Below are 13,251 nucleotides of genomic sequence, written 5' to 3' on the forward strand. Positions count from 1 at the left end.
TTTGAAATTGGGACAATTGGGGATTAATTAACGAAGAAGCTAGGAGGTGTACATTCAAGTTGAAATAGATTAGATTTAAATCTCCTAATATTTGTTTGAAAGCAGCTTTCAGTTCTTCGACCATTTCGACCAGAAGAAATCAAAAATCAAAATGACAGAATTTACTTTTCTTATGATATCTCAATAACCGGCCCTGATAATCTCGATTTGTTTGAACTGCTTGATAATGCTTCTATGCATGCAACTTTTTCTCCATTTGACCGACCTTCTAACTCTTATGGTTTGAAAGTTACCAATACAATCCCATTGAAAAAGTGGCCACCCTGTATGCCCTCCTTTAAGGTTCCTCTTAAAACCTTCTCAAGCATCGATACATATCGCTAGGGTTTTTTTCTGCAAGACGGGATCTAAGTGCTCTTACACCAGAAGTAAGTATTGCCTCAATTTGGGCCCATAGTCTTCCAGTGGTGAAGGTGACGTTTCAAAAACCCTTAAGAGGGGTTTATACCACGTGACTTTCTCGTGATCTGCCAAAGTTCAACTATTCAACTCTATTCTACCACATGCAAGAATTCGAAATACGTTTTTACGTCTTTATTTTTGATTTTAACAAGACGCATTTTCAGCGTAAAATAAAGAGTACTAAATTTTTATCGCTGAAACGGTATAGACCCCTCTTAAGTTTAAATAAGCAAAAGTGTGATAATTCAACCTCTCAATCAAAATGCCAAATCCACAGATAATTATTTCATGGCAATATCTGCCAAACAATTTGACGTTCAATTAGACGCGTCAAAACTTTTCGTGAATTCTCTTCATGTCCTTCCTTCCCTGAACTTTCTCTACTCCCCACTCAGCCATTGAAATAATTTTTCCTTTTCCGAATGGCGACATAGTAGGCCTACATCGATCTGTTTACTCGCATAGCCGTCTCAAGACGCCCGAGACTGGATATACGCTACACAAACTGCGTCCTTTCAGCATCCACGGTATCCCGTTACACTTAGTCTTTGTTGTGCAGATTTCCAAGCGCTGGAAAGCGGAGGGAAAATGATAATCGAAACGGAAATAATGGACGCCGCTGGCGGTCGAATTTCCTTTGAGCCCGTTTGATTAAAATATTAGATTTGGGCCGAAAGTTGCCTCGGCTGTTTTGTCTCCTCGGGTTGCAGACGGCTGGAAAGAGAGGTCTTGGACGAAAACGAGGAGGAAGGAGGTATTATGGTAATTTTTTTCACCGGAGTATCTACTGGCGGCAAGCGATTATAATCTGTTTAAGGAGGGGGGTGTATTTGGAAGTTTTGGGAGTGTAATTTGGTAATTTCATTCGATATTCGAATGAAAAACAGGATAACTTTGTTCTTGCTTTTGCCTTGTTAAGGATATACAATTTCAGTTAGTTAGTACAGGATGTCTTCTATTCCTATATAATGTTATCATTTTTTTAGATACCAAACAGGTAATTGTATCGTGAGAAGTAATAGTGTAACTTTTGTGACGGAACTGAATGATTGACAATTGATGTATAGCCACAAAAAGTGCGTTTTGCCGAAGTGAACATTCTATCTTAACCTAACCTAAATAAAGATTATTATGTGTCTGCAAACCCTTCGTTATTCGAAGGGTTAATAATGAAAAACTGGATAAACATTTATGATTCATAGTATCGTCCATGGCTGACCACTAGTTTATGGCAGCGTACGAACCCCGCGCGTTGAAAGAACTAGTCATCTTCTGAAGTCAACGTAAATAAAACAACTTTCATTTTCATAGGCGTACAACTTTGTTTCCGCTGTTTTTTTCCGGAATTCGAGGCTTTATTGTGAAAAACTGGTTATACATTTATGACTCGAAGTATTGTCCATCGCTGGCCACTACTGTCTCACATTTTTCGCATTTCAACGTTTCCATGTATGTCTAGATCACTTTCGCAACATGGCGTCGAGCATTGTCATGCTGTAAAATCACTTTATCCTGTCTCTCGTTGTTTGCGGCCGTTTGTCTTTCAATTCTCTGCTCAAACGCATTAATTGCATTCGATAACGATCGTTTGTGATTGTTTCAGTCGGTTTTAACAACTCATAATACACTACGCCGAGCTGGTTCTACCGAATACTGAGCATGACCTTGGAACCGTGAATATTCGGTTTGGCCGTCGGCGTGGAAGCATCGCCGGGATATCCCCATGATTTTCTGCGCTTGGGATAATCGTAATGAAGTTTTCATCTCGAGTCACAATGCGCTACAGAAATACCTTGCGTCTTTGAATTGCAAGCAGCTATTCACAAGCGAAAAACACCGTTCAACATCTCTCGGCTTCAACTCGTACGGCACCCAATTTCCTTGTTTCTGAATCATTCCTATGACTTTCAGGCATTTTGAAATGGCTTTTTGCGTCACTTCTAATGATCCTGCCAATTCATGTTGCGTTTGACACGAGTCTTGATCAAGTAATGCCTCCAATTCTGCATCTTCGAAAACATTCCTTCTGGTCTTCGACGTCAAAATCACCCTTTTGAAGAGTTGAAACAATTCTCGGCACATTCTTTCAGTAATAGTGGCCTCACCATAGGTATTTGTGAGCATTCGATGAGCTTCAGCAGCAGATATCTTCATATTAAAGCAGAAAGTTATAACCTCCCGCAAATAACGAGAATTTGGCTCGTAAACTGACATGTTTAATCGAGAATAAATTTATGATGCAGACACAAATCGACTAATATTTCGATGGTATCATGTTTTCGAATACCTCAGCTTATCCTATTCATCATTTACCATTACAGCCATCTATTGCAAAACGGCAATGATAAAAAGTTGTACACCAATAGTATTCCAATATTTTTAAATTTGAAATGAAAAAAAAATAATAACATTGTTATTATTGCAAAAGAGGCAAAACTCTAATAATGTGAAAATGTATAAAAAGACTAGTACAACCTTTCGAAGAAAGTTGGAACTATTGTAATATTCCTAACTTTTACTGATCATTGAGACATCACCGGTCGTTATTTTTCGACCCTCCTCTGAAAAAAAAATTACAGATCACGAGAATATTACTTGGTGGTGTTCCCTCATATTATCCATAACCCTTAATTTTAAAATTTTTATATTTCCCGGAGAAAATTGTAAGAACTATATAAGTAGAAACATATAAGGAAAAATTGAGAGTACACTGCCAGAATACTCTTTAGTAACGAGCAGTATTGTTAACAAGTTCACTAAAAATAACAATGTTTCATCAAACGCAAAAACAGAATTGGATTCATTACGATAACAAATTGCGACAAATCTATAATCTAGATTGGACTTCTTTCCTCTCAACCCTTCCCTAATTAAAACATTGCCACTTCTTTGTCAGGTCGGCTCCAATCGACATCAAGTTCGTCGCAGAACAAAAAACGAAAAAAGAAAAGGGAGCTTTGGTCCTTTTGCGATCTCAGGAATTCTGATGGAGCAAACGGCCATTTCCGAGTTGTCTGAATAATTAATCCGGCAAAAGTTGCTGGGAACGGTTTCGCCCATGTTTCTTAATGAATCTGAGGTAGCTTTGGAATTATCAATCGGGGAAATTAGGAATGACAGGGACAACCATCTCCTTGATTGGATTTTTGATCTTGTGGAAGTATATTTTAACTCTTTGAAATTTTTCGATTCTTATATCAAGTAATAATAAGGGTAGCGGTAAGAGATATTTAGGGATTCACCTATCAGGAGCCTGTAGAAGGGTCCCTGTGCGAAGCTGTGTGGAAAGCAGCTCAAGAATTCTTCCACCGTAGCTCTGCGGGTCGTGGAAAGCAATCAAAGGCCTTCTCCTCCACGACACGGAGGAACCCATAAATGATGATGAATTTAAGGAAAAGGAATAAAGAGCTGCAGCCTAAGTCATTTTTCAACGATTTCCTCCGTTAAACAATCCAATAACGCTATATAATAATCGCTGTTAGCCATTTGGAGGTAATCAATGAATATTATACATTGTGCATTCCAGAATATGCCATAAGCTCGCCAGCTGACTGATGTTGTGTTTTTCATCGCTTTGGATTCGGTTCATCGTGTGCAGTCCACTCAGCTGACTGTCGATTAGACTCCGAAGTGAAATGATGGAGCCATGTTCCATCCATTATTCCATTGTCACATATCGATGCAAAAATTCAGGTTTATTACACTTAAACAGCTTCAAACACTGCTCAGAATCATTAACACGTTGTTACTTTTGATCGATTGTGAGCTCGCGCGGCACCCATTTTGCACAAAGCTTTCTCATGTATAAATATTCGTGAATGATATGATGTACACATTCAGATTATATCTTCACAATGTCTACTATCTCTATCAACTTCTCTTTACGGTCATTCAAAATTATTTTGTGAACTCTTTTGTATTTTTTCGTCGGTGACAGCCTCTTTTGGGCGTCTACTGCGTTCGCCGTCTTCGGAGTTCATTTCACCACGTTTGGACTTTCCATACCAATCAATGATGGTTGATTTTCTTGGTGCAGACCCCGGAATCTCTTCATCAAGCCAGATTTGGTTCGAGTGTATTTTTCAAAAAGCAATATTTTATCAGCACACGAAATTCTTTTTTTCCCATCTTTTTCAAATAACAAAAGTAGCTACACGCACAACGCAATATCTCACAAACTGATGGTCGGACTGCTGTCAAATTTTGAAACGTATCTTTGCTTCAACTGTATTTTTTCCCTTCAAAAAGCAATATTTTATCAGCACACGAAATTCTTTTTTTCCCATCTTTTTCAAATAACAAAAGTAGCTACACTCACAACGCAAAATCTCACAATCTAATGGTCAAATTTTGACACGTATCGTTAACTTAAAATCATATGGTTTTAATACTAGCACAGACATATGTGCATCAGACCGGGGACTTTTCAATTGGCCTAATAACAAACCTAAAACACTAGAATTTTCTTACCTTTTCAGTTCCTTCCTAACATCCCTTGCTCTTAAAAATTTTGGGGTCATGTTGAGTAACCATTCATTTCGAAGACGTCTTTCAATTTTTCTCATACTCTCTCACATCGAATATCCCAATAGAATATTATCATCAGTGACAATTCCAGACTTCTGCCCCAATATAATACAAATATCCATCTGCTAGTAGGTAGGTACTTCTGAAAATGATAAAATCTTTTCGATACTCAATCATTCAATAATACGTATACCGTTTTCGAAAGAAATACCAGAAATTCGCTGAAAACGAACAAAAAAATCTTATATTTGCCAAGAATTATGTCACAGACAATTATGTACTTTTAGGATGCGCAAAGGTATGAAATATTAACCCACCTTCGAAGATTTTCTTCACTTCTAGTTTAATTTTTGAATTGACGTACCTAATTTACACGAGGAAAAATTCCAGACAAGTTTGCAAAACTCAGAATGTATAGGTAAGGTATAGATAAAGGATTATCAAAGTAGGAAATATTATAAATCACCAAATTTCTCAATTGTATCCTACACATCGAAGCTGTCTTTAGATTGACTTCGAGAAATGAAGAATGAGTGGGCAAAATATCGAAAAAATATAATAGGACAAGTTACTACACAAGTGGTATGAAATGAATCAACAATACTTACATTTATGATCGAAAACCTTCTTCAATTTAGCACATAAAATTCATGACTCGACACAAAATGTCCTTGAAATCTACTAAAAACAAAATCACAGATTTCTCGATCACAAAATATTCACCAATTCGCTTAAACAAACACCTGGAGAGACGACTGCGCGACACGGTATAATGAAAATTACTTCCAACTGCATCCTGATAAACATAAACATTATAGCAAATTCAAACCTGATCAACGTGTTTCTCATTTGTGATGAATCAACGTTCATGAACAGATGATCGGAAAATGAAAACTTATCAGTTCTAAATTTTTGAAAACCGAAATTTATTTGTAGGTTGAAACAGCGAATATTTTTCTTTCAGATGGGATCAAGGGCGTTTAACTTGTTTTACGTCGTGAATGTACCCTGTAGCTCCTGGAGAAAATTTGTTGTTTGTTGGCGCCACCTGCGGCCGCGGAATGAACCCGGTCAGTAAACAAACATCGCCATTTTCTCAAGTATCGAACTGTGCTTATCTATTCGAAAAGTTATCAAACTTAAGTTCATTGCTTACTTAAAAATTCATCTATCATCTTTATATATTTCAATTCCTGTTCTTCTGTTGAAAACTGATTAAGCAATTTCGAGTGAACTGTGTGATACTCGAATTAAGTGATAACCACGAAGCCGGTGCAGAAGAGGTTAATCATCCCATTTCACCTATCCACATAACCACCTTCTGCCACCAGATTAGGGGAAGGGGGGGGGGGTTTCACAGACACCATCTCTTTTAACTCACCAGGTAAGTGCACACAAAATTCATTCAACAAATTGCTTAATCTCGTAATAATAATTGTCGTCTGAAATTGGTTGTAATCATTTGCAACCATTCAACTTGGATACAACTGTTTTTATCTACACATTGTAGAAATGATTTCATTTGCCTGACAATCGATGAGAATAATGTTTATTTATTCAAATTATTGGAAAAGCGTTTCGGAACATCTGAACAACTTTGGTTTCGTGTCAGTATGTACGCAAATCCTTATAATGATAGCCTGGTCAGCCCGAACATCCACAATTCTTATCTGATTTCATTAAAATTTAATATGGGTATGAAATTTGAGCTATAGATTGTCCCATACAAAATTCAGCCTTTCCAGATATTGGAAACGCGTTCAGTAAAGGCTGATGTTGATGAAATTTTGTACGGATATTGGGAACCAGAACAAAGGACCCCGCACGGGGGTCTGGCATTATCGTCCATAAAAATGAAATTTTCACCAATGTATGGGGCAAATGGCCCTACATGCTCTTGAAGAATGTTCCTTATATACCTATCAACATTCAAAGCTCCATTATCAACGACCACTAGGTCTGTGCAAGCAGTCAAAGATATTCCACCCCATACCATAATCGATCCTCCCCCGAAACCAGTAGTATTCAGGAAATTGCACTGAGCATATCTTTCATGTGGACATCTGTATAGAAGGGAACGTCGATCACAATGGTAGAGGCAGAATCTAGACTCATCTGTGAAGAGAACTCTTTCCCAATCAGCCTCTTCCCAATGGATATGCTCTCTCGCAAAATCCAAACGCGCCCTTCGATGGGCTGGGGTAAGAGCTGGGCCTCTTGCCACGACACGAGGCCTTAAATCATATTCCCTGAGGCGATTTCTTATTGTCTGAGTGCTAATTTGCACTCCATGAGTTTGCTCAAGCTGATTTTGAAGGAGGCGAGCGGTTGCAAACCGTTGTCTCAACGAAGAAACTCTCGATAACGTTTTTGAATGGCAGTTGTTACCCGTGGTCTACCCTGTCCTGGTCTTCGGACATTCATACCTGTCTCCCTGAATCGCTGCAACATTCTGGACAACTTGTATGGGAAACTCCAAACCTTTCTGCAATTCTTGTGTATGTCCACCCTTCTTCTCGCAAAACTACCGCTTGGGCACATTCCTCTTGGGTAAAATTGCGTGTTTCGCGTTGCATAGCGATCGAGTGTAGAAAATCAAACGAAAGAAAAACTATTGATCACTAGAATTGATCGAGAACAACTGATTTCAGAATGGAGCCAATACATTCAAAATCTGATAATCTCATCTTTTTTTATTCCTGCTGGGAAAAAACATCTGTATTGAAGAAAAACATTGAAAGTGGATAACATATGCATGCATAAGTCTGATAAAAATAATTACTATTGAGAACACCTTCAGTTGTAGAATAAATTTGAGATTTCCATAATGTGCGTTAAGTTTTTTGCGCAGTGTAGTATACTAATGATTTTCCCAAATTTCCACTCTATAAAGGAACCCCTTCAAAGATAGATAACTCAGCCCTTGTTTCGAATGACCCAATTTCTCAAATCAAATTAAGCAGTCCCACTGACGTAATTCAATAAACACAATCATATGACAACAGATTCGAACGGGATGAAATGGATGTTTACAACTGTAGATTGTGGAGCAACTTTACGCTTCTAATCAACGGGATGGATCTCCCCAATGTTCCTCTAATTCATTAATTCCCACGAATGATGATAGACCTCATTAGGGAGTTTGGGCGGTAATTTTGAATTACGATCCATCTCTTGTTAGGAACTTTCAAGCGCTTGTTCATATTCAAATTTCTCGAAAGGATCGATGCAGTAGGAGTGGGTATTGTTATAAACCACTTTGTTGATTATCAGTTGGTCAACATGCACACATCGTTAAAGGTCTTGGCTTCCCTACCAACTCTCAACTTGTTGAATGTAACATGACAATTTTTTGTGTGTGGAATCTTCACAATCAGATCTTATTTGTCATTGCGGAGTCAGGTGGTTCAGGTTGATGGTAGTAGGTTGGTTCTTCTGTCTGGAGTGCCGCAGGGTTCTATTTTGAGACCACTCCTTGTTTTGATTCATACCGTTGATCTGTTTGGGGACCTGAAATTTTGTTTTGCGCAGGCTTTTGCGGATGACAAGCAGCTTATTTATTCTTTTGATATGAGTAGTTTGGGTTTGGCTTCCCAGCAGATTAACTTTGACCTCGAAAATGTTTGTAATGTAGCATCCTCACATAATTTTAAATTGAATATAGGCAAGTGCAAATATTCTGTTCTTTCCAATGTTCGTCAATATTCTATAGTGCAACTGCGCATTTACGGTCAGCCTTTACCCTTGTGTGATACCGTGAGGAATCTCGGTGTAATTTTTGATTGTAGGCTTGATTTTTCCAATCATGTGGCTGGTATTCTGGAGACAGCGTTTCACCGGCTGAGAGTTGTTTATGATCGCTACATTTTCGATGTTTTGCTTATAAACTTCTAATGACTCAGTATTGTGCGGCTCTTCATGGGAGGCTCATTCCTAGAAGTTCGGTGCATTGGGTCAACATTAGGCACTCCTTTTCTTTCACGGTTCCTCTGCATCGTACTGCTAAATTTCAGGGGTGTTTCTCCTACAATGCGGTAAAATTTTTGAATAGTGTGGACGTTAGTGTTTTCAGCCTCAGATATTCACAATTCAGTTGTCAAATGAAGAGCTCTCTCTCAAGTGATTTAATACATTAAATTTTATTTTTCTGCTTTTGCATGTTATTTATTCTATTGTATTTACCTTCTTCATTTATATTTTCTATTTATATTATACATATTTTTATATTTATATCCTCTATTTGTTTATTGTTGTTTTTGTATTTATAATCTCTATTTGTTCATTGTTGTTTATATATTATATTGTTTATTTATATTATCAAGAAATGGCAGCCATACGAGGTTGAGTGTAAGAATAGTCTTTGACTAAACTCCGCCTCGGCATGGTTAGTTCAACATCTAAACATTTCATATTTCATTAAATAAAGTCGATTTATAAAGGAAATCACGTCGAGTTTCAATGCAATAAACAAATAAACGATTGGTTCACGAAATATTAAGGTGAATGATTCTAAATCATGTAAAAGTCATTGTGAATTGTCAAACTCAACCCAATTCGAGCTACAGCTGCTCCTACCTCTTCAAATATAACCACAAAGAAGTTCGAAACAAATTCTTTTTTTTTTTGTAAAGCTCTCGTCTCAATCCCATCGATTCCAACGAGTCAATCCGACGTTTCTAATCAGGCGGAGAACAGAGTAAGACATCGTTTCCAATCGCAATTCGACACTTCTTCTTCCTCCTCTTCCCCGCAGTTTATTCCGAATCGTTCGACGTTATTCCGCCAATTCCGCGAAGCAATTCCCAGTCTGCCTCGTAGTTTTAGCCCCACGCCGCAGAATGAATTAGGCGAATTGATATTCGATTTAATCGCAGCAGTCCAAGTGACGCGGTCTAGAGGGTTCCGCGGTTAGATGCGGAAGTTGCGGATAAATTACGGGATCGATCCCGAATTCGGGAAGATTGTTCTTCTACGCCGATATCTTCGAATAAAGGAGTCGTTTGGCTTGCTTTCTTCGGTGAATTTGAAGTATGTTTATGTTACTCAACTTTGAATCGGTAGGTACTCAGATATGGAATTGTATATTGGAAATGCCGTTCCAACATTCAACTTTTATTCTTTATACAAGAAATAATCATAAGAACGAGGAAGAATACGAAACTTAGAGACTCCTTCAAGGGTATTTCAAGGATATGCAGTTTATGACTACAATATATAATGGGTTATAATATTTGAGTATCTGATTTTTTTTACATCAGGTTGAATTTTAATCTAACTTTGTCCTTGGCTATGATACAAGGACGTCGAATTTCATTTATCCTTCCCACAGCTCAGAAGAAGGTCCCTATAATGAGAGCATAAAAGCTTCCTTGAAGCCATCCTGGAGTTCATTAGAACTCTGAAACTGAGAAGCAAGCTGTAGATCATGTAGTAAACAGAATAGCTCCGATGGGGGGGGAACAATAGACCATTAAGTCGCAGTGCAATGAAAACACCTAAAATCTAATCTAATGCACGGTGCGTCAGAGCCGATCGACGAGTTTTGACAGGTCATTGGTCAGGATGTGGTGGAGGCAGGTAGGTGCGGAAGGGGTTTTTGTGTTCCTTAAAGTCAGTTGTTTTCAGTCAGCACCATAATTTGGACCGGAGTGCATCGTAGCTTTGCCGTCCGCAAGTTTTACGAAAACAACCGTTCCTGTCAGCGTTTCAGTCTCCTCTGCAAACACAATCAAAACTTGAGCTCGTCAACTTGAGGAAACAGGAAGTACACGACGAGGGCGAGGACATGGACGACCGAGAACGGTAAGAATATCGGAAAATGTGCAGGCTGCTTGAGTAGCAGTCGAGCATTCACCAAGACGCTCTGCACGAAGGCGACAGCTTTGGGAATATCAGACCGCTTTTCTAGGAGGATTCTGCATGGGGATTTATCATTCCTTCCTTATAAAATCATGCTTGTTCAAGAGTTGGGAGCTGCTGATTACGTGAACAGCAAAAATCGTTGTGAGGAAATGATTCAGCGCAAATCCCCAACTTTTTTCAGTGGTGATGAGACACATTTTCACCTTTTTGGAACAGTGAATAAGCAAAATTTCTGGTAGTGGACAGCATGTAATCTCCTTCAACTCCATGAAAGACCACTCCATTCACCTAAAGTCACAATTTGGTGTGCTGTGTCTCAATTCGGAGTGATGGGCCCTTATTTTTTCTGGGAGGAAAATGTCACCATCACAGTAACTTCCCAGCGTTTTGTGTTGATGTTGGAAACCTTCCTTCAGCCTAAATTTAAAGAACTTCTCATATTCCTTCGTGGGAAACACGTTGTATAATGGGTACATTTTATAGATAGCCCAAATTATAATGCAAATGAAAAAAAATTATTCGTAAAATATAGCACAATTCCCAATAAAATCTTATCAAGCTCTTTACAATATATTTTTTCCAATAGATGCAACGTCAATAAAACTCGTGAAAAATATCCAGACGGAGCGTTCCCACTTCGATTTCACTTAAGAGTTATTCGAAGCACTTCGATTTCGTATTCCATAACATCGCGCAACCCCATATGGAAGTAAGAAGGATCCACATCCAAATCCTCGGTTTATCACAACAAGAATATGAATGTTCCGAAGAAATTGCGGAAGATACACGGAGCATCCAGGGTAGATTTATGACCTTCGGTCCCGCTCGGCACAACAATTATTCATGATGTCGAAAGCCGTAAAACGAAAAAAGAGGTTTCATCTCGAAACAAGATACATCATAATTTTATCTCGAATCCCGCTATCATTCAGAGAGAACGGCTTCCGCTGGATTCAAAGTATGTAAAATGTTGGGGACCTCTTTAGTAATGATGAGATTTTCATAGGAATTACGGAAATTCCTAGAATTTTGTGGAAATTCGATTCGTATAATTTTGTCATAAAAATTTCTATGAAAGTCTTGAGTCCTGATCAAAATGTTTTGCATTTAATAAGTCTTCTCACAATTGAGCTGTAGTGAAATTGAAGGCGATGAATAAACCGATGAACTTGGAAAAAGGGTAATGAAGAGTGTTTTTTTTAGAGCTATAGAACTTTAAATTGCAATAAAACAATGATGGATTATTCGATTGACATGAATTTTATTTATCCGCAAGATAATCTTGTGGCATTACATTTTAAATATGATTTCTGGCATATGACCGCCACGGCTGGCTCAGATGTAGTTCAATCTGGACGTCCGATTTTCGATTACTTTTTCCAACATTTCTGGCCGTATATCGCCAATAACACGGCGAATGTTGTCTTCCAAATGGTCAAGGGTTTGTGGCTTATCCGCACAGACCAATGACTTTACATAGTCCCACAGAAAGTAGTCTAGCGGTGTTGAATCACAAGATCTTGGAGGCCATTTCACAGGTCCAAAACTTGAAATTAGGCGGTCACCAAACGTGTCTTTCAATAAATCGATTATGGCACGTGCTGTGTGACATGTTGCGCCGTCTTGTTTGAACCACAGCTCCTTGACATCATGGTTGTCCAATTCAGGAATGAAAAAGTTAGTAATCATGGCTCTATACCGATCACCATTGACTGTAACGTATTGGCCATCATCGTTTTTGAAGAAGTACAGACCAATGATTCCACCAGCCCATAAAGCGCACCAAACAGTCAGTTTTTCTGGATGTAACGGAGTTTCGACATACACTTGAGGATTAGCTTCACTCCAAATGCGGCGTTTTGTTTGTTGACGTAGCCATTCAACCAGAAGTCCGCTTCATCGCTAAAATGGACGTAGTGCGCGATACGTATTCCGCACAGAACCATTATTTTCGAAATAAAATTGCACTATTTGCAAGCGTTGTTCAGGCGTGAGTCTATTCATGATGAATTGCCGAACCAAACTGAGAATGAATCACTTGACAGCTGTTAAATCGGTCTCCATCTTGAACAGTAATGCCAACTTAAAGTTATATACGTACCTCGAAAATAAACACCCATTACAAGAGACTTGAACCCTACTGTGGGCAATAGAATAAGCTCTAGAATAAGATATCCCTCTAGAGGAATGCAGCTTGGCATTTTCAGACCTTCATAAAGACTGCAGATGCGGTACTGCGGTATAGGATACCTCTTTTTACTACATGGGTGTTTTGTCAAATGAAAGTTACAGACCTTGCAAAAATTTTTTCTAAAGACTGACGAAGTGGAAATTAGAGAAGAAGAATTAATTTTTTGCTCGTATTTCTGCCTTTTTGTCGGAGTGGACCAGGAGACAGGT

At 38.5% G+C, this 13,251-nt stretch overlaps 2 protein-coding genes across 5 annotated transcripts in view; one reads left to right on the plus strand and one right to left on the minus strand.

The window, feature by feature from the left end:
- Positions 1 to 5,110, minus strand: part of LOC123685012 (guanylate cyclase soluble subunit beta-1) — a 73,776-nt gene extending 68,666 nt beyond the window's left edge. Inside the window, exon 1 of the mRNA XM_045624563.1 lies at positions 4,933 to 5,110. The gene's annotated coding sequence lies outside the window, so the exon portion shown is untranslated. The remainder of the gene's footprint in view (positions 1 to 4,932) is intronic.
- The window catches only part of LOC123685010 (head-specific guanylate cyclase), a 146,091-nt gene that overhangs the window by 42,561 nt on the left and 90,279 nt on the right, over positions 1 to 13,251 (plus strand). The gene's annotated exons all lie outside the window — the stretch shown is intronic.

This window comes from Harmonia axyridis, chromosome 7, assembly GCF_914767665.1.
Source record: "Harmonia axyridis chromosome 7, icHarAxyr1.1, whole genome shotgun sequence".
Classification (NCBI taxonomy): Eukaryota; Metazoa; Arthropoda; class Insecta; order Coleoptera; family Coccinellidae; genus Harmonia; species Harmonia axyridis.